General features: G+C 36.1%; 1 protein-coding gene across 1 annotated transcript in view; it reads left to right on the top strand.

Annotated features, from left to right (window-relative positions):
* LOC134534412 (uncharacterized) overlaps positions 1 to 22060 on the top strand; it is a 288355-nt gene that overhangs the window by 79699 nt on the left and 186596 nt on the right. The window lies entirely within an intron of this gene.

Here is a 22060-nt window from a genome sequence, read left to right as displayed (position 1 = left end):
CAGTCTGAAATGTTGGCCACATCACAGTGTTCATAGTCACCAGCGAGCATTTGGTGAAACTTTTCAGTAACCAGAGAGTTGATAGGTAGTTGACCCCTTCTGATTGGCCGCAGCTTAAGAGCTGACACAAACACGACTACTGTTACGAAAGACTGCCACCAGAAGGACAGCTTGTTACGCTCAGCTTTAAGCACGCCAATGGATTAATAAATTCTGCCCGTCCAGTCACAGAATCTGCGGCTGGACGGGCGTTTATTAATGCAGAATCTGCCCATAAATAATATTTTAATTTTCAATGTTTTATTCGTAAAAACCAATTTTTTATATAGGGACAAATTAAAATTTATTGCATCCGATAATACTAACTGATTCTATTAACGCATCTCATGTTTATTTCCCTGTACGCCATCAAAAAATAAAATAGTAATCGGTAAAGTTCTATACCCTCATGATATGAACTATTTTTTTTTCCTTATTTTTTTCTTTAAGGCTACAATAACAAAAATGTTGAGAATAATAATGTGTTATCAATTAATTTAAAACATTGCTTGCTCATTGTCTTCAAGTATACTATGAAGAATAATTTTTAGTAAAGATCTATTGCGTAACATAATTTGATAGTGAACATAGAACGTTCCTCACTCTTAGAACAAGGGTTTTGTGTGTAGTTCACGCTACGTTAAGGTGACATTGATTCAGAAATAAAATTTTAGTGTTGATACCTTAAAATATGCTTTGATGATAAGACCAATTGATTTTAATATGGCTTAGAAAATACTTATTAATTTACATCCTTGACCAAGTCCTAAACATTTTAGCGCCAAGGTGGCCAATAGATCATGATCCATCGTCTCCCTATCGAGGTGATTCGTGGCCGGCTAAGTCAAACGAAGAATTTTTCGCAAGTGAGAAAGTGGCTGACGTTGTCCAGGTGTTGTGGGATTTCTCAGTGTTCTCACGTTTCCCCAAAGCCACAAATTCCTTCAATGATATATTGTCATCTCGTCATCCCCTTATAGTCTCTAATAACATTATATGTCGACGGGACGTAGAGCCTATTCGTTGGTTTATGCTAAACTTTTGAGTAAGTCTGCGTGAACTCGGTTTTATACCAGCAAAACATACATGAAATATTTTACTGCTGAAATGTTCTATTGACAATGGCCTGCATAAGTATTCAAAATGATTAGGGTGAAATTGATTTTTTTTGTCCCAAAAGAATTTGTAATTACGATTTTTGGGAGACCTTCTAACCTCCCACTGCAGACCTTATAGCCTCACATTGCGGATAGGCTCTTCGTCCCTCTGCCCCCTCCCCCTTTTCACTAACTAGGCAGCCAGCAATCTTGTGTTTAGGGAAGCTCGCCGTCTTGCTAGCACGAATCGAAACTTAATGCTAACTCAATTACAGCTATTCCGCCCGTGGAACGCTCGGATCTCGAGTTCTCGCTCCCAAATTAGCAGCCCGGAAGCAGATTTATGGACGTAGTTGCTCGGAAACTGTTTCCGATTCACAACTCGTAATTGATAATTCACTTCTAAAACAGAACAGAAGTCATACTGAAAGATTGTTTCTCATTCGTGACGTCACGCAAGACGCAACAGGTATCGAAGTATACGTAAAACTTTATTCAATTATTCTTTGACAAACACAAAACAAATTTTTTGACAAAGGGATATTTTATGACAAAGAAGATAATGCTGAAGACAATTTATTTTAAGCAGAAACCATTTCTTTTTTGTATTTTTCCATATTTTATAATCTAAACTGTATTATTTACTGGGTATACCTAAAATAATATCAAAACTGTAGTAAATATGCAGAGCTTACATAGACTGGCATTACCATAGAACTTTTCTGTTGATTACTAGAGCCATAAAATTATAAAGGTTCTATACTTTATCCCAAGTATGTGGAATGCCACATTGCAAACTTACACAAACAAACACTGTTCTGTACACAAAACGGTTAAACTCATGTTGGTGCCCTGCACAGGAAATGGGATACCGATTGGTATTTTAAGATGGTGCATACACTAGTGAACTGTGTGTAGTTAAAGCGCAATACTACAGTACACAACACATTTACAGTTATAGTCAACTACCACGTATATATTCTGTGTTGGTACCGGACACATGATTCCAGATCTGACATTATACATACTAGGGATCCAATGCAGCCCGTCTGATTGTGCTCAAGACATGAGCAGACGCATTTTAGAACCTACTTTTATTTCATAAATATTTGGGTTTGTTTTCATAAATGATTTTATTGACAAAGAAGTTACAATGCACAGTTCCAGAATTTAAAGTCTCTTCCAGTCTTTGTTGAAATTTATGTCTGTATACAAGTCAGATACCAACACCTTATTTCTAAACCTGCTGTTACATGCATTGAGAGGGAAATTTGAACAAAAAACATTTCTAAGTGAAATTTAATTTAATAACATTGAATATAGAAAACATATTTACAAATATTATTTGCTTTTACGAATATTAAGTATGTGCAAAACAATAGGAGAAGCACATGATACAAAAAATATGTTTATTAAAGTTTACACGGTAGCCCTTAATTTGGCTCGTTGCACTACTTTACATGTCACATATTTTTGTTTCACTAGCACTAGTACTGATGGTCTTATGGGGAAGAGTGAAAGGAGAATTGTAACGGCAGGAGGGGGAATGAGGAAGTAAACACGCATTGGAGAAATTTAAGAAGGGTATGGAAGAATATGTCAGCCTGGGATAGGGCAGATGGAGTTGGGTAAACCGCATATAACGATTGGTCAATGAAACGAAGCCATGGAAGGAGATAGGTATGGAATAGCCAATGGTATATTTCGAAAAAAGGTTCCTAATGGTGCAGGGTAAGGGGGAGGAAGTGGGGGTAGTGTTGTGTTGCGGCAGAAGAATGTTACCGGGCGGGTTTTAGGAAACATAGACGTCGGCCGAGTTATAGAAAGGAGCGGGAGGTTGTGATGATATTTGAGATGGGTTTTGAAGGATGGACAAGGTGTCATTTGAAGCCCTGTTTGGGTGGTGATCAGTGAGTAACGGAAGAGTTGTGGGTTCCTGGTATATGGTGGTGTCCAAAATAAGAAAGGAAGCAAATTTCTTCACCACAATCTAAAGTGAAGACTGTATGGCTGTGTAATGTTAAAATCTTCATTCCGTCGTTTGTGACAGTAAATCTTGTTTAAATCGTTATAATTTCAAGTGTAAAAAAATAACTTTCCCCTTAATTTTTCCAAAAGTTTAAATTATTTTTTAAAAAAATTGTTTCTATAGTTTTGAGCCATTTTCTGAATTAGAAATTTGCCAAAATTCTGAAGCAGCATACACAAGTATACTATCTCTCACGATAGCTATGACCCAACCAAATTTTCCTAAAATTTATGCATGGCTACATGATTGTCATGGACAAAACGTTCAGCCAATCAGAATCTTCATTAAAAAATAACATTAATTTTAAAGCCTATTTACTATTGGTTGCTAAGCAAAAACTAGAAAGCCAAAGATAAAATTTATGAATATGAAGTTGAATTAAAACATAAAAATAATTTTAACATATTTATAGAGATAAAACTTTAAAAACAAGAAAGAATTTTCAATAAATGTGAAAATTTTAAATTATTATTTATTCTTGTGCAGTAAGTAACAATATTTTTCTCAATAGGCTGATAACTGTAAAAATTCACGCAAACGATAGGAAAATAATTACCATCACTTGCGCGACTGGTTATACTCATTACATTACACTTAGTAAAAATCTGATAGAAATATTTATAACAGAATAACAAATGCAAGCGGGGTTAGGTGTTATACTGATAGAAAAACTCTCAACTTTTAGTAATATCAAGAGAATGATAAAACAAGACAACACGGGGTGAGAGACCGTACCCTAAAGCTGAATAATATATAAGTTTTATAAAACGTTCAGCCACAAAAGCGTGTTCCTGCACTAAATATACGTGTTATACATAAACTGCCCCTTTTAAAACACCTCATTTCGTTACTTATACATATAAGACTTGGGCATTTCATCAATACTTTGAACTTGAACATTGCTATGACGATTGGACTACACTTCATCCCATTATCCTCTCTACCATTATGGACTGGTTGACTGCCAGTCGGTAAAATTATGCCCGAATCAAGTGAACTCATTTGAATGAGAGGTTTAAAAGACAGAAACCAATCAAAAGGAAAGCTAACTTGGGAAGAGTGAGCAAAAGTTTAAATGTTATTCTCAGTCTGCGAAATTTTCGGGTCTCTAAGCATGCATATGTCTTCAACCTTCCGTTTTTCACCACGACGAACCAAACCCAAGATACTGGGGGAGGACATTATGAGCAGCTGAGGATCAGTCTTATCGATCGATGCACTGCTCTTTGAAGAGTTAAGTGAACGATGAAGGGTCATTTTTAAAGCTATCTGGTCATTAACTCAGTGAAGGATTTTAACCTGTCCGACAACGCCGGACGTGTTTCTAAACCACGCTGATGAGATGGGGGTTGATATGATGTCACGTGTATCTTCCTTGGGGGGTTGGGGTGCTCGGTGCGTTGAGTGGCCCTGTCGCCTCCCCGATGCTACCGGGATGGGCGAGGCCTTGGGGGGAGGGGGTTCTGTATTGATCGGCGGTGGGAGGGTGCCGTTATGGATCGCCGCAGAATATTACGGACGTGTGTGAGAAATGAGGCTCGCAGGGCTGCGAGGTAGTCAGTAGCTCACCCCCCCCCCCCCCCTCCAAGGAAACTACCCTCGCCGAGTGCCTTCGTCGCAGCTGGAGGCGAAACTACCCTCCCCCGAACCCATCGACCATGCAAGAGAAATGTGCGACTTCTACGAAGGGACGCTTAAAGCTCTATGGGAAGTCGTTTTCGCTAAGGCGTCGTGATCCCGCGGTGAGAAGTTCCAACCGGCGATGTATTAAATTTGGGAAGATTTACAATGTTGCACGGTTCTTTCCAAAGGGTTCAAGTAAATTATACACGCATTCTCGTGTTTTTAAATTCAACCACGAACTCAAAGGTTCCTTCTCAATCACGGGATCACTAGAAAAACAATTTGTATTTTTTTTCAATTCTATTAACAACTGGCATAATGTACAATATAAGGGATATATATTATTCCGGTTTGTGAGCTTAAGGTACTGGGTTTTATTCCCAGCCTGGTCAGGTAAACTTCACAGTAGAATATATGTTTTAAATAGCGATAGGCAATAGTGAACTACCTCACAATCATCTGGAATAGTTGTATAGTTCGCCCCAGTCACTACATAGACATATTCTCATGACTATTACGGGGAATACCAACGGGTTGACAATCCATCATCATCACTTCTGAACTATGGCAACATACTACCACTTGACCATCTCCAAAGAATTTGTCCTATAGAGGAATTTGCAACGTGAAAGTTGTGCATACCCATTTAAAATTTAACTTTTTTTGCCACAATTCACCCCAACATTCGAAACAGTAGAAGCAATCGGGTGATTCATGAAGTAAAAACATTGCACAATCATACACTCATGCCCGGGAAGAGCGGAACTCGAACCACAACCTCATAGTACGCTGAAAATGAGGTTCGCCATCGAGACATGCGGTAACCCAGTTAAAAACAATACTATCCTTTAACCGTTGCGTCTCTCAAAGAAAGAAATTGAATTTTAAAGCTATTTTGTAGGTAGCTTATAAGAATTTTAACTTGTAAGGTCTTTGTAAAGCTTATTTTAATAAACAAATTTTGGTTGCGTGAATAGTTGAATTTCATTACTTAACAATTTTGTAATTGGTCTAAAAAGGTGCATTTTTGACACATAATCATTTCATACCCAGTTTACACGCGATTGTGTGGATCTTTGCTCAAATTAATTATAAATTAATGTTATCCAACCCTAACCATCACTTAGAAAATATCAACATATTTTAATCATTCGGACGGAATTTTTTTTCATATAAATATGCTGTTTGTATTTATAGTACTGAATCTTCCACTGGTTATAATATATTTTTAGCATAAAATATATACAATATTTTATTGTCTGATTCGTGTATGTTTTTCTATTTCACCAATACTTTTCTAAGCATATAACTTTCATTAAGTGGCCAAAATGTTTCCATAAATAAGTTAACTTCAAATATAGAGGAGACAAAAATAAAACCGCAATTACCTAACAAAAAGTAAATTCTTTATCAAATTTGTCTACAGTTTTGAGCAAACAATTTGCTTACATATAATTAATTGTTCATGCTATATTAACATTAGTCAAAGTCTAAGGAGTCAAAAAAAAATTGTGTCACCACCAATGACCAACAGCTTAAAAAATAATAGTGAGATTGTATTTAACATTGAATTTAAAAAAAAAAAATTATAGTGAACAGCTGTACTCAGATATGTCTTTTCATACATTTTACAAATTTTACCACGGTCACGTTAAATTCTCCACTGTTGAGTGCAATCTAATAAATTAAATAATAATTATTGAACAACGACCCTGTCAAACAGGCTTATCAGTTGTCTTTCGTTTTTCACCAAAAACGCTGAAAATTATTTACCTACCTTTTGAACTATATAATTTAATAACCAATGGCGAGTAAAATATTAAATAAAACAAGAGTTGTTTTAAAAGTACATTACCTAAATATAAATTAAAAAATCACTTTCGTCACAGACTACAGGCATATGTAGAATTCAGAGTACCTATTTCTTTTTTAAATGTTCTGGAAACTTCTATAAACTTCTGGAAATTTTTTATAACTTATTGTACAAAATATTCTATAGGTCCCTAATATTTCCAAATGATTGATTAATTGTTTTCTTATGTTTCATTCAGCGAAAATATTTCGAATTTTTTAAACTCAATGCATCCAGCATTAAATAGCTTAGAATAAAATTCATATTTTGCTTACTAAGGTCTAGTAGTTAATTTTTTGACTTTCAAAAACAATGTGTCCCCTTATACTAACAAGTGAACGTATAAAATTTTCTTTGTACTAAGTTTTAATATAATATTAGGATTGTTTCCAATTAATTCAATCCAGTTTTATAGTAAAGATGAGTTTGAATTTTTTTTTTATTTCAACCTTTTTCTACGGTAATTGCTGGTTTCATCAAAACTTGTTCCCGCTATAGATTTTAGATAATGTTCAGGGTTGATACATTTAGTTAAAACGGATTTTATAGAATACATACTATGAAACTTATTAATTTTTTTGTCGTTCAACCCTTGTTATATTTACCACTTGGAGTAATGATTAGTTGCATAAAAATTTATAAAGAAAATGGTTTAAAAATGTATACACAGTTTAAATTAAAGAACGAATTTATAATAGTGTACATATAAAGAAATTTTTATTTATTTCTTTTTATTCTAAACCCCAGTATTATCAACCCCTTGCAGTAATGGTTCGTTTTATCAAAAATTGCTTCAGACCAAAGTATAAGATAATTTTTATAAGATTTATTATTAATTGATTAAGATTTTATAGTTTACCTAATAAGATAATTCTGATTATTTTTCTTTTAACGTTTGTTCTTCCCATCCAATGAATTAATGGTTAGTGGTATAGAAAAATCATTACAGACAAAACTAAAAGTAATATTTATGATGTTTACAAAAAAATTGAACAGATTTGATAGTGTGCTTACTAAAGGAGTTATTAAGGTTTTTGTTCTTCATACTCTGCTTTTTTCACCCCTTCAGTAATGATTGGTGGTATGAAAACGTTTTTTCAGACGAATGTTTTAGGTAATTATTTAAGGGTTTACAATAAATAATTACTAATTTTTTAGTTTACAGGGTACGGAAATTATTTTTTTATTTAATATTTATACTCCAGTTTTATTCAAACCTTTTAAACTATGGTTCGTCTTCTTAAAAATGGTTTCAGCCAAAGTTTTAGTTATACATCATAAGATTTACAAGAGAGATATAAATATTTTTGTTCTCCAACCCTTGGTTATTCGTATCCAAAATTTAGTGAAACAATTTGTAATATTACCTTTACAAGACAATAAACATTTAAACGAATATGATTTTTTTTTTCATTTTGTGGGTATTATAGCGACTTTTATAATTTTTGAAAAACCTTCACCACTTATAAATTTTGGTCTTATTTTGCCCATTAATGAACTAAACCAAAAATTTCCATTACTTTATTTTATGCATGAGTTTGGAGGATATTTATGCAAAATTATGGGAATTATCGTGTCAATAATAATGTGATGTACACAAAAACACATATAAATTGAATTTTTCTACGAACCATGGAACAAAAATATATATAAAAATTTTAAGGAAGTCGCACTGTAGTAACGGCAACAATAGGTAGTCTTTCTAAGAAATGTACTTAATAGTCTTTCTTCGAAGTATACCTTATACTTTTATTTTATTAGTTTATGAAGGAATAAATTATCATTACGCCAGAACGAAAGATTTGTTCGTAATATGAACTCGTTCCAGGTAAATGGAAAATGGGGTTATGGGCGGGGAAGGTAAGGGCAAACCAAGCCTCATCCGAAAGTGTCCATAGGCTAGATTGTGTTGAAGCTACAATAATGGTGATAGGGCAACCCTCAATAGGTGAAAATTGAACATCAAATAATGTTCGCAGCCGGTATGTATTGTGGATTGTGCGTAGTTTTGGTGTGTGTCTTCGATGGCACAGCAAGTCCCTGCATGCGGTGTACCGCTGGCTCGTTGCCTGGTATCGATATTATTCACAGCCTAAATAATGACTCAATTGTTTTAAACAACTATAGCGAAATGTTACGTTTTCTTAACTATATTTATTTATATATAAACAAAAGGAGACACATATAACAGAGAATTTTATTAGATTTAAGTGGAAAAAAAAACTCAACTTTTATATAGCACACTAATAACTACTTTCTTAGTATTTCATGCGCAAACAAAATGTTGATATAACAGTTTACGAAAAAATCTTATGTAACTATTAATTAAAATTTATGAGTATGCGTTAAAAAATTTTTACGTTACCTTGTAAAATTTACATATTTTAAAATAAATGTAATTAAGTTTATAAGTTATTGTAGTTCATAATTAAGTTTTTTTTACAGTGTTACAAATTTAAATACAGTAAAAGCGTTTTATTGAGATTTTTGCGATACTTCTTAAAAATAATTAGCTCGGTATTTATTACTCAAGGCTTTGATCCCGTATGAAATATTTCCTATAGACAGTGTAAGAGTGTTCGCTGCTGGCGTCCAGAAATTATCAAAATACCAATTGATAGAGACAGGAAAAATTCGCGGGTTCAATGACCTTCAGGATGGACTCCAATATCTTCTACACACTCGGGCAAATGCCACCTGTACATTGGCTGCTGATTTGTGAGTCGTCTCGACTGGGTGGCCTGTGATCAAACACTTCTATGAGTGAGGGTTTCTGATTTGGCCCTCAGTCCTACTGATTAACAGTGAACCAATGCCAGAAGCAGCACTGAGGTATAATTATTGGAATTTTAGCATAACACGAAATGAATCCGCGAATATTTCAGGTCTGTACCAATTGACGAATCGACCGATGTGAGCTCGCCGCCAGAAGCGTGGGAGGAAGACGACAGACGTGGTGTGGGAAGAACTGGTCGCGAAGGAGGGGGAGGGAGAGTGCTAATGGCACATCTCCAGAAGTAATAACTTCAGTTCGTTGCACTGCCCGTCCCTGGGACCGAGCGGATCTGCTGGCCAGTCGGCCGTGTAACGACTGTTCGGCTCACTTCAAATGAAGCGAGTTGCAGCACTCCAGCGGCTCGTGTGCCGACGTTTAAAGTTTTCCTGTTACAGTTCCTCGTCGTTCTGAAAAGATTGCGGCAAAGATACATCCGTCAACACCCGATCAACATTTTAAAAGGAATCTTTATGCCAGACGTGGTTAATTTATTGGAGAAACGTTGCTGGAAAGTCGTGAGAAGGTTAAAATAAAGTCAGCGCCACTCTTGCAGCAGCTTTCTGGGAGCTGTCTAAAGGCTATGTCACCCTGTGTATTTTTTTATTAACTTGCCATACCTTCCGATAAAATTAGTCAAATATTTTCGGATTTAGATGTATACATTGGAAAGTAACTAGCGCAGAAATTTTTGTTTGACTGGTTAGAGGGAGTGATTTTTTATCAAAGTTATTTTAGAAAAAAAATTGTTAGATATGTTTAGGATATTTGACGGAATGCGCTTTTCAGTCAAGCCAGATTAAAGCGGAAAAGGCATGCAAATCCTTAAAATAGTGAAGTAATTTTACCATTTCAAACAAATAAATTAGTTTGACACGATATAAAAAAATGGCGTAATATAACATATGTGAAAAATATATTTATATTATTTTTGAATAAATCTTTTTTGAAATATACGAAATAAATAAATGTCACAATATGCTTAAATCTTTCCTGCAGTTATAATATGAATTATTATAATTTAAAAAAACTAATCAAATTTTAAATGTTTGAGCTAACCCAGTGCAGTATAATATCCTACACTGATTGACACGTGTTTGAGGTCATCTGTCCAGATGCACTGCCCTTGTGACTCCGTGGCAGTGACGTGCAGCGGAGAGACCGACCCAGCGGCGCCGTGGAGCTAGGCCGACCTGGGGGGTTGGCGCGGCGGGAGGGTACCCACCTGGGAAATTCCAGCACCTGGTCGCCTTGTTCCCGGCGTGAAATATCTGGCGTAACAGGTCTTGAATATTTATGGCCGCAGCCGGCCCCGGGAAACACGTGTTTAAAGTGAAGCGCCGAGGCGCCGCGCGCCCACGGAATACACAGTCCAGGCGACGCTAAGTGAATAAACCCGCCCCGGCGCACAGGAATCTACATTTAGTGAATTAGAAGTTTTTTTTTTTTAGGATCACGCGTTTACGATTACAGACCGTAAAGTTCGAGCTATTCTGTGAGTTGGTGAACGTTTACCCCGCCCCCCACCGCCTCTACCCACAACTGGACTACACATCGAACTGGAACGCTGTGTTTTACGTCGTGCTGCTTGCAACTGCTGCACAGCTTTAAGCGGCGGATTTTTAATAACATTGACTGCAACCAACGGTGCAGTTTAACTCTGTTCACTCTCTACTCACGGTAGTCCATAACTCTGTTTTTTTTTAAGTACTTTTTTAGCGACTTTAACACACTTGCAAGAACAGTTTAGCGTGCACAAAAGATATTCTCATACATTTAAACGAAAGTTACGTTTTTTTTTAAAACGCTATTCAAAGATCCACCTCACAATAATGTATTCATTTTTATTTCAAGAAAAGACGAACTTATAAAATTATAAGGTTTTTTTTCCACGTATAGTTGGGCGAAGTTCCCCACTTGGTCTGGTGGCTCACATGTCTGGTATAGCCAGAGAGCCAAAAAAACGAGGGTTCGATTGCCATATGGGGACGGGATTTTCCACACCTTCTCCCTGGGTTCAGGACTGGGAGTTAGTGATGTCCCTTTCACCTTCATCCCGCGGAAGGCAAGGGCAAACCATCGCTGAATCATCCTGCCTTGACGAGCAGAGGCACATCACTGCTGTCATCACCGTGACGTTGTCTGTGCTCACGACACCCTGCAGTGGGTAATACGACTCATCATGATCAGGTGGACGAAACAGGGCTTTATGCGTATTGCAATCTAACTACAGTTGACGTGAGATGCCACTCACTAACAAAGTACCAAGAAAGCCAGATTGATAAATTACCTTTAATTGAGTATTATCTTGAGTACTCGCTTAAGTTCTTTATAGTCACTTTGTGTTAGCTATTTATCTTAACGCACCTATACTTGTTGAACTCAAAAACAATTAAATATGTGACACTTTGCAATTCCAGGTTCTTATTATGTTTTTATATATATATATGTATATATATATCAAACGTAGCAAAACTTTTGATAAAATCATGTAATGTTTGAGTTATTTTTGTAAAAGGCTAGTTTGTTACCATTTAATACATAATTTTTATTGACTCGCGTTTTTGAAGTTCTTAACTGATGTAGGTTCCTTGAATAATTGTACAAAGGGTCTTTCCAAACATTTTACTGGTTTGGCATTAATTTCGTAAATCTTGGTGATTAGCTTATGTGTCTATCTAAACGAATCAGTTCGTGCACATAATTAGTTAGAAATAATGAAATTAAAAAATTCCGATTCATGCTGTAGAATTTAAAAAATCAAGTTTTAGTTTATCATTTATTATTTTTTTTACAGTCCAGTCTGTAATATTTGGAATGAAGAGAGCTTTCCTAAAGAACTTAAGAATTTAAAAGTGGTATAAAATTTTTAAATAGATTTCTTAATTATTTCAGCTAGTCAGTAGCGAAAAACATTCATTACATTTAATTAGTAATTAAAATTCATCTAGATCATTTTACTACATTATATAATAATTTTTGTACGCGTGTTTATACGTAAAAACTGAGTAGGCCTATTTATTCAGTTTTTTTAAATATTTTTAATTGTATAATTTGCTAAAATTATTTATAATATCACTCCAGTTATTATTTTTATTTTATTTATATTATTTATTTACATGTACGCCAAGTATGTATAACTTCTAACGCGTGTACATAAGTACAAGGACTAATTTATTTTTTTGTTTGAGTTATTCAGTTGGCAAACATGTGCCATATTTTAAATATTTGTACTTCGTTTAAAAGCAAACATATAAAATATAATGCAATAGCAAGTTTTTTTTAGCAATACGGATACAATAATTACAAAATACGTGGATAAATATAGGGAAATGTTTGAAATCGAAATTCAACAATTTAAACGCGAAAAACTTCGTTTGCAGAAATTATTAATTTTGTTTTTCCTTGTTTAAAATTGTGTAATATAATCTAGGCAAATCGAAAGATGTTAATCAGTTCAAGTGAAGCCCATTTAAAGAAACAATTTTTTTTGTTGCGATGTTTGTAATTTGCCATCAGAGCAGTCGTGTGGTTCTCGTTATCTGCCGCCTGGGATCACCTGCAGACCCATCCCATCTGCGCGGGCTTCTGCGGGATTGAGCGTCGGAGTCGGGTTTCGAAAGTTTCGGTAACTCCTCCGGATTAATTGGTCCCGCCGGCCGTTTAATTGGATCTCTCTGTTGCCGACCGCCAGCGACTCGCTTCTGCGCCGAGCTCAGCCGCTGGCCGCTGCCTGGGCCTCTCATTGGCGGGGTTGCCGGGACTCAGTGGCGGATCCAGAGGTTCACCTCGGAGAGGTCACTCTAGGATTCCAGAGAAGCCAGAGAAAAATTGTCTTAAAATTACTAAATTTGTATTTAATCTACTCACACCACACATAACATCCAACCACCAGATTTTAAGATTCTACAAGAAATTCATTAATTATATTAAAATATTTTATTGATTTCAGAAACAATCATTTTTGTTGGCAAAATTAATGTATTATCTTTGAAAGATTTGTGCATTGGGAGTGCATGACTTGATGTAGGCTTTTGGACATACGCCATTGCTTAGCACATGTATGTCTGCAGAAGAAAACTACAAAAAAACACAAATGACAAATCCTGACAACAGCAATTTTTGCTTAATTTGTGTTTTTTTGTCATTTGTGTTTTTTTGTAGTTTTATTCTGCAGACATACATGTGCTAAGCAATGGCGTATGTCCAAAAGCCTACATCAAGTCAAAATTAATGTAGCAGACAACTGGTTTTTCGGGGGGAGGGGGGGCACTTGCCCCTGGTGCCCCCCCCTTGGATCCGCCACTGCCGGGACTCCAGTCGCTGCATCCGCGTGTTCGTTTACCACCAGACACTGGACTTCAGTTTGCTCTGGTTGTTAGCGCTGAGAAGCTGGGTTGACGAAGCAGCTGTAGCAATGGAGGTTACACAGCCTGACCTGCCAGAGCAACATTCTGAAGTGAAAATTCTTTACAGCCAGCGGGAATATCATTTAAGTGTAACAAAAAAAGTGGGCAATGAGAACTGTTCACCCCTGTCACTGGCAAAAATCTACAACGTTGCCGTTAAATACAACCGTAAACAGGAAAGACATATTATCTTATCAAGAACAATACCTGATAGGTATTTATTCCTTCTTGCTACATCTTCAAAACAGATTTAGTTTCATGTAACATTTAAATATTGCAAAAATGCATACTGACCTGCGTTTACTGAATTCTTACGTTGATAACACCCCAAAAATATGCTAAGAAAATAATTCAAATAATATGAGAAAACATCACTTGTCAACGTGTGACAGGATCTAGGCCTAGTCAAATGGATGTCTCGCTTAGCCAATCAGATAATGCTTTGTGTCCAAACCATCACTCGGACACTTATAATTTTTGTTGTTTTATTTTTGGGTCACAGTTCAGCCCTTCGTAAGGGAAGCTATGTAGTTCCTCTGAAGCTTGTAGTTATGGGGCATGCAGAGTGTCCCGCTTTGACCAATGACTGAAACATTACTAATATGATAAACAACGTAGGAATTCTAACTGATCGCGATTGTGAGAACAATGACGGAACAGATCAGTACCTAATTTATGACGTGCACAGTAACTTACGGGCCTTTCACGTCTCTAGTGAACATAGGAATACATATGAAGCCTACGCTGTTAAAATGTTTTGTACTTTTCCGAGGATAGTCCTTGGAAACTCAGTTGCCAAAGTTTAACTTGTAAAATTTCAAGGCAGAACTTTGTACGTTTTGCAATTTCACAAATATCTACCTCGCAGTATTAAAATGATATCTTGGGCAATCATTTTTCAAAGAATTTTGCTTGTAAAAAATTAAAAATATTTTCACAGCTATCATTTTTCCGGAGTAGAATGAGAATACGGTAACAGTTGTTAAGACCTGCTCCAAAGGCAAAACATATTAAGAATATAACTGAAAGGTATCAAAAATGAAATTTTTCTTTTTAGTGTAAGAATTTTTTTTTTTAAATAGTTAAACCATCTGACAGTGTAGCAGCGTCCGGTAGAGGGTTTTATATTAAAACGACGTACCTTTCAAGCACATGCAATTTTATCCCAGCTGAGAGTGCTTTAACAAAATATATACCCTTAATGAATACTGCAATATAAATGTTTATCTTTCAGCGATTCCTCTTAGAAGTCAGATTTTTTTTGTCTTTCTTCAGTTAAACTTCTTAACTTGTATGGGGATTTTAGAGAGCTACATTATTCTTTGAAATTTTAAACACACTTTAATCCTCGTTTCATTGCAACTTAAAACAATACATTTTCAAACAATGTTGTACCCCAATTCATTCCTTTTTTTACTTAACTTCCAGTGATTATTCTTTCCTCTTTCAATATTTTATACAGCTCCTCGTTTTGTATTCTCTCTGTCTAGCAAATACTTTTCAGTCTTCACCAATACACATGTAAGAAACTAAATATTTATTTTTGTTCCCGCTTAGACTTTAATTTCCTGTTAAAACAAAGCTGGATGGTAAAACATTTTATTATTAACATTTTTATGAAAATGTGAAGCGCCATGTTTTCATTATTAACGTATTAAATTATTTTAATTAATTTCTTTCGTGTAAAGTTTTGAAATGCTTTATGTGTCCCAAAATTAAATAAAATTCTTTATATATCTTTTTACATATAAAATTTTTATAAATGAGTTCAAAAAAAATCATTTTTATATAAAATTTTTCATTACTAATCAAATTAAAATCATTGTTTGTGTTTCAAAAGCTATTATATAATAAAAATAGATGATATTTTTTTTGTATTTATTTACTTCGAGAATTCTAAAACTTACAACGAAATGTCAACTACATTAAATTTATACGCGTGTTAAGTAATGTATTTTGAATGAATGTCTACGAAACTTCACACATAATAACTATATTGAAAATTGTTAGAATCATACGAACAACAATCAGTATGATGGACTTGTTTTAAGTGCATGCCACACTACGTAGCAAAGTACTGTACACTAAATGAGACCTTCATACTTGTGTTTTAGGTGACTGGGCAATAAATACCTTGTCATCATTAGCAAATTTTTCTTCTGTGACTAGCCAGTGGTCAACTGGTCATACCGCATAAAACCTGGTCACCTAAAGCCCGCGCCAATCCAGGCCACAGTTGCTACATATTAATATCTTTCACCTTTATTTCACCTTTCACCCGCCTGTAATCTCCACGAAGCAGACGAGTCGTTCAACCTTTATCCTTTTTTTACTTATTAATAAAAATATGAGTCTAAATAATAATATTAACAACAACCGTTTCTTCAAGTTGGAAGGCATCTCGTAAAAAATTTATAATTTAACAAAATATATAAGAGTATTTGGATTATGTCCTTGAGTTGTACCAATTATTTTTACTACTGAATCAATAGAAATTAAAACGAAAAGTAGTTACAGATCCTGGAACCTAGCTTCATCAAACTTGTTAATCAAAGCCTGTCCCCAATAATACGCTTCAAAACCATGAACAACTATAGCTGGATCAAACACCTTCTGTCAGTTAGGTAAAGAGCAGATCTCCAAAATCTTCAGCGAAAAGAATATTTCACAACTTTGCCATCAAACGGGGCATGTACAGAGCAGTTGCCACTGTTCCGAACTTGCAGAACGCAGATGCACCACCGGTGGAAAACGAGGCGTGCTCGTAATGGCGCAGGCGGGTGAGTAGCCGCGAGATGACGAGGATCGGGAAGAAAGGAGTAGCGCTTGCCGGGCTGGATTACCACGGCCCTCCCCCTCCGCCAGACCACTTTGGGAGCCCAGCACTTGCGTCGCCGCACCGCGGTCGCCGGCCCGAAGACGAGGCAGGCTTCCATTCGTGCGTTTCAATCAGCGGAAGAGAAAAGACAGAAAACAAAAAAAAAGGGAGAAAGAAGACTCTTTTCACCGTGACTTTGATCCGGGAGGGTGTTTCGAGGATAATGGTGGACGCGGGGAGGGGAGGGCAGATTGGTCGGATCGTGGGTGGTGGGTGGTGAAGGGAGGGAGACATGGACCGAACCAGCCACGGCGGCTCCGGCTCCGGCTATACGCAACGAAAACAAAGGGCGATTAAATCAAAACACTGCGAGCTTCGAAGCCTCTCCTGTTGGAAGCGTTGGCGAATCCTGGTCGAGATAGTGCAGGCAAGCCCTTTTCCCCGCCGTGGACTTCAGCGTGTGGGCTGTGCGTGAAGCAGTACATCTGGCTGTGCAAGAGTCCTCCATATCTCCGCACTTTTTAACTGGACCAGGCAATGAGGAGAACCATGGAGTGGGAGAAGACGCTTGTTCGCTTGTTCCAGCACTTGCGTTCTTATCGGAACAGAAAGTAACAAGAATCTCCTCCGAGTAAGAGGACCGTATTGGGCATATGCATATAAACATATCTACACGCCAAACTGTTAGAGTTTATGTTGCTTTCAGTAATTTAACACTGCTCTGACGTAACTCTTTTTAAGTACAAAACATTGAGAACAAAAAGCGCCTCACTTGAAATACCCAAACGCTGAGTTGTATTGTCAAACAAGGAAATGGAATTTTAAAATAAATGCAGTGTTTTACGTCACACGGTTGGACCAAGAATGGTTTTAAAACGAAGATGTGTTCTTGACAATGATAATAAAGAACATGGGCGTAATGTTGTTAAAGGAACCCCTCACGTTTAGAATGGCAGCATAATACAATAACAATGAAATTTCATCGTTTGTGAATTGTCTTGAAAATTAAGTTTTTAATGTGAAATCATATCTTAATCATGTTACCGAATAACCCAAGACACGTATTTTAATTTTGATTGTTGAAAACTCAGTACCATGTTATAATTATTGTGAAGTTAGATTTATTCTCATTTAGTAATTCACTAATCATCCTCTATTCAATGCGTAAATATTGACAGAAGATTTCGAAAATATTAGCAATTTAGTAATTCTTTGTCTTTTAGGACGTGACTTTAGATATTCGCTCTCATTGCTTGCACGCACCAATCGGCTCGATCAACTCCCAGCTCTTCTCAGTCCCACGCTAGCAAGCGAATTTGCGGGACCTATTATGAGCCTTGTTCATGACATATCGCGAAGTGAACGAGCATCGTGCTGAGATACCTGAGGTGAAGGTGGGGAGGGGAGTTGACTAGATCATGAAGTTGTAACACGCCCACGTGTTTCACAGATCAAACTTGATGCTCCGTTTAGAAATAACTTATTCGTAGGGGCTGCATATTTCGCGAAAAGACTCCGAGACCAGCTGAAAGTTAAGACACTGTAACATCATCTGTGTTCCGTGATTGGATGAGTTTCTTTCAGGTGCATGACGATTGCCAAAACACCAATCACAGTAATTCGTTGCGGAAGCAAATGCGTCCTGAGAGGCTCGGTTCAAACAAGGTAACTACTTCTGTTGAAGACGGCCTCCAATCACAAGGGAGGGACCGCTGCTGCGGGTATACCTTGTTGCAGTCTAATAGGCGTTCAGTTTTATTCGCGAAAAATGCCTGCCCCTACTTATTCGTCCTGTCATAGCTAAGCGCTGACTCTTGTATCTGACATTTTAGAAAAGTGGCAAAATGTAAATACAATTTAGTTGGAAAACTCAAAAGTATAATTTCTTATATTTACGGATTTTCTATAAGTTGACGTCTGAATCAGTAGATTTAAAACACAATAGTTTGTATGATTGCAGCGATGAAAAGCAGCGTATTATAAATCATTAGCTGATACACACGTGCGTCGCTACGAAAGACTGCAGTTAGAACACTCTTGCACTCTCATTATGCATTAATAGAGCTAAATATCCATGGGGTTAACAAAAGGACTATGAACATATGTTCACTTTTACAAACATTTGTATTTATATGTACTGTGGTCAGACAATGAGTGACAGCCACGCTACTTAGTTCCCTCCTGCAGCTCCTCGTACATTCCCCAATGCCGCACTGCATTATTTTGCCTCTGCTTTTTTTCAGTGAGTACGCCACTGCCTACCCTTTTGGGTCTACCACTGCTCCTACTCTACTATTCGCACGGAATAATTGTGGGCGAAAATCATTTGAAATAAGTAAAAATCTCTAAAAAAATCAATTTAATAATCTAAACCTGAATTTTGAAAACAAATCGCTTATAGGTAGAGACCTGTAAAATTCGCGGATTCATTTCGCGATATGATAGAGTCCAAATACTTTTGACATTATTTTGTTTCAGTGATTGGGCCACATATTATCTGAAGGACTCTGGGCCAATGAAAAATCTTTAACAGAAGAATTAGCGAATCACGATAATTTCAGTCAACAGGTGTTACGAGTCGGTAACCAATCAGAAGATGTAATTTGCACGAGTGCATAGAGGATCATGGAGTCTATCATTTAGGGATTTGAAATCGCGAATTTTACAGGTCTCTACTTATAGGGCTCTGTACCAAATTTTACGTCTCTATGCCGCTCCGTCTCAGCGCTACGCTAAAGACAGAACTACACTTTAATTTATTACATAGACTACAGAAAATCTATTACTAAGATTTAAGAATCCTTCGTTAGGTTTAGGGGCAGGTGTCACTGAAAATATTTTTAAATACTCGACAGCACGCATTATATGTGAGTCAACTTCGTTATGCAATCTTTATGTACTTCAAGACCTTATATCATTGCAGCTTAAACAGATATATGTTTAGCTCACGTTTCTAACTTTTGGCGCTGAAGGAATAAAATATTATTCGGCCAAAAATTTTATTTAATTAATATTATAAATTTTGATATCTCTTTATTCTGTCCTAAATTGAAACGTGCTGTAGTTATTAACAAGTAACTGTGAAGCAATGCCTCGTAGTATCATAAAGGCAATTCTCGGTTGTTCATTATAAAAAAAACTTATGACGTAATGCAGGTTCGAACATGTTTCCTGAGTGCTTTGCAAGAAATGTTTCTTGACTTGACAACAGAAGTAGCGCGTCCTTGGTTGAGGAATTGGTCCACACATCACCATCTTTTCTAAAATATGCCAGGAGGTATTCTTGTGTCCATCCCTTATCCGGCCCTGCTAGCCTTCTGTTCGAATATCTCCATCCAGAAACTTTCTTCCATAACCCAGTCGACCGGCCCGCAACCCCCTTACACCCCCCAATCCTTTCGAACCCCCTACTAGTACATAAATTCTACTTTCTACCCTACTGTGAGGCCATTTTCGTGACTGCAGGTCTAGAGAAAGAATGAAGTAAGTATATATTTTTCGATGTCTATTATGGTACTGTTAACAAAATATGTTTATCAATATATATGTATTTCATTTCAGACAGTAAACATACTATACAGAGTTACAGTTTGCATCATTTCTGACTTAAGATACCCACAAGAATATTTGTCTAACCACCTTATATTTAAATTGCCATACATTGTTCTTACCATTACTTTAATATTATATCAAAAGCATAAAGAATTTACCACGGAAAAACTTTTTTTTAGTTACCTAAAGCATTAATAGATGTCATAAAAAAATTGCTACATAAAAATTGTTTACAATATTTTCATTAAAAATCATCGAAATTAGCATTTTTTAAATCTGCTAATTTCTTAGAACTATTTTTATGTGTAAACATCTTATTTCTAGGTGTACGGCATTTACGAGGAGTAATTGCTTGAATTTAACAGAAGTAGATTTGAACGGAAATGTTTAACCTCGGTTCTGCCTTCTGTTCATAGCGACAAGAGGAAACTTTATAGTATTAACTGAGTAATGAGTTTTAACAAGACATAGTTTAACAAGAAAGGAATTTTAATAAAATTTCTAGCCTTAGTTTAGTATTTTATGAAGTCTTTTTTTTCACTTTTATCGGAACCGTCTCATTATATAGTTTAACCTTTAGCTCTGCAGATCGAATTATTCGATATTGAACGTAACTGCTCCGGCAGCGAATTCTAGTGGCGAGTACTGAGACTATTGTGATTCCCGTCAAGAAATATAGTTGAAAACATCATTTTCGTGTATTTACTAAGCTCGGCATTATTTAAAATGATTCTACGTTAAATTTCATATCCAAGATTCTAATTATAAGTTTATTTTCAACATGAGAACATGTGAATTTTCTTGTCGCTGAGTACTGAAAGACTTACTCATATTTTTTAAAATAAAATCTGATTACACACACATTAAAGGAATAATATATACCGTTTACCGTTTATTTTCTATTAAAATCTCCCTTCCCTCTTAAATAAAATTTTTACTGTAAGCTTTATAATATGAACTCATTTTGAATTAGAGTTTTATTCAAAATTTACGTTTTGTCCATAGAGGATTATAGAACAGCATATAATTGATAACCTAATTCATTACTTGTCTGTCTCTATATCACTCTAAATACGCATAAAAACGTCATAATGATAATTTAAAATGTTTGTTTTGTTTATACCGTAAATAATATTACGTTATTAACTTGTTTTATATGTCTTTTAAAGCAAATCATTTTGGAAAATTGTTTATCAAAAGAGATAAGTTAAAGATACGCTAAAGAACGTGTAGATGCTGCCAAGTTATAATTGAATTTGTTATCGCTTTGAATGGTCAAAGCGAGAGTTGGTGAGGTGTGCCAGTGGCTGGACTGGTCTGAAGTGGTCATCCCAGACCCACAGTATCTCTCTCTGCCCCTCCCCCCCCCCCCCCCTCCGGGCAGCGCCGCTTCAGAGAGCCCTGGTCCCTTTGTACCGGCCCGGTCGTCTCTGGCGCGTCTTAATTACTGGAGTGTGGCCTCGGGAACACAAGCACGCCGCCAACAATCACCATTGTTGTCTTCGGCTCGTGTCCGAGGTCTGCTTGAGTAGACTCGTGGCTTCCGAGTCCGCGCTTGCGAGGGAGACCTTTATCCACTCAAATAAAAAAAAAATAAACAATTACAGCACTGGTATCAAGTAAATATCACTGGTAAGAAATTTTTAAGGTTGGCAATTTTCAAATTATTTGAACTAATTTTTTCGTTTTATTTGACGTCATATTTTATTGACGTTAAAATGCAAAATATTGGTGGTAAAATTCACACATAACTTTCATTAAATTGCAAAATAGTTTACATAAATGAACAAAACTTTTATAATGTTTTATTTTTATGATGCTGTTTAATAATAATCAATTTTTGAACGTTATTCAAAAATTTTTAACCA

The sequence above is a fragment of the Bacillus rossius genome, chromosome 7 (assembly GCF_032445375.1).
Source record: "Bacillus rossius redtenbacheri isolate Brsri chromosome 7, Brsri_v3, whole genome shotgun sequence".
NCBI lineage: Eukaryota > Metazoa > Arthropoda > Insecta > Phasmatodea > Bacillidae > Bacillus > Bacillus rossius.
Note: the sequence above shows the minus strand (reverse complement) of the source record. Positions and strands in the feature narration are given on the sequence as shown.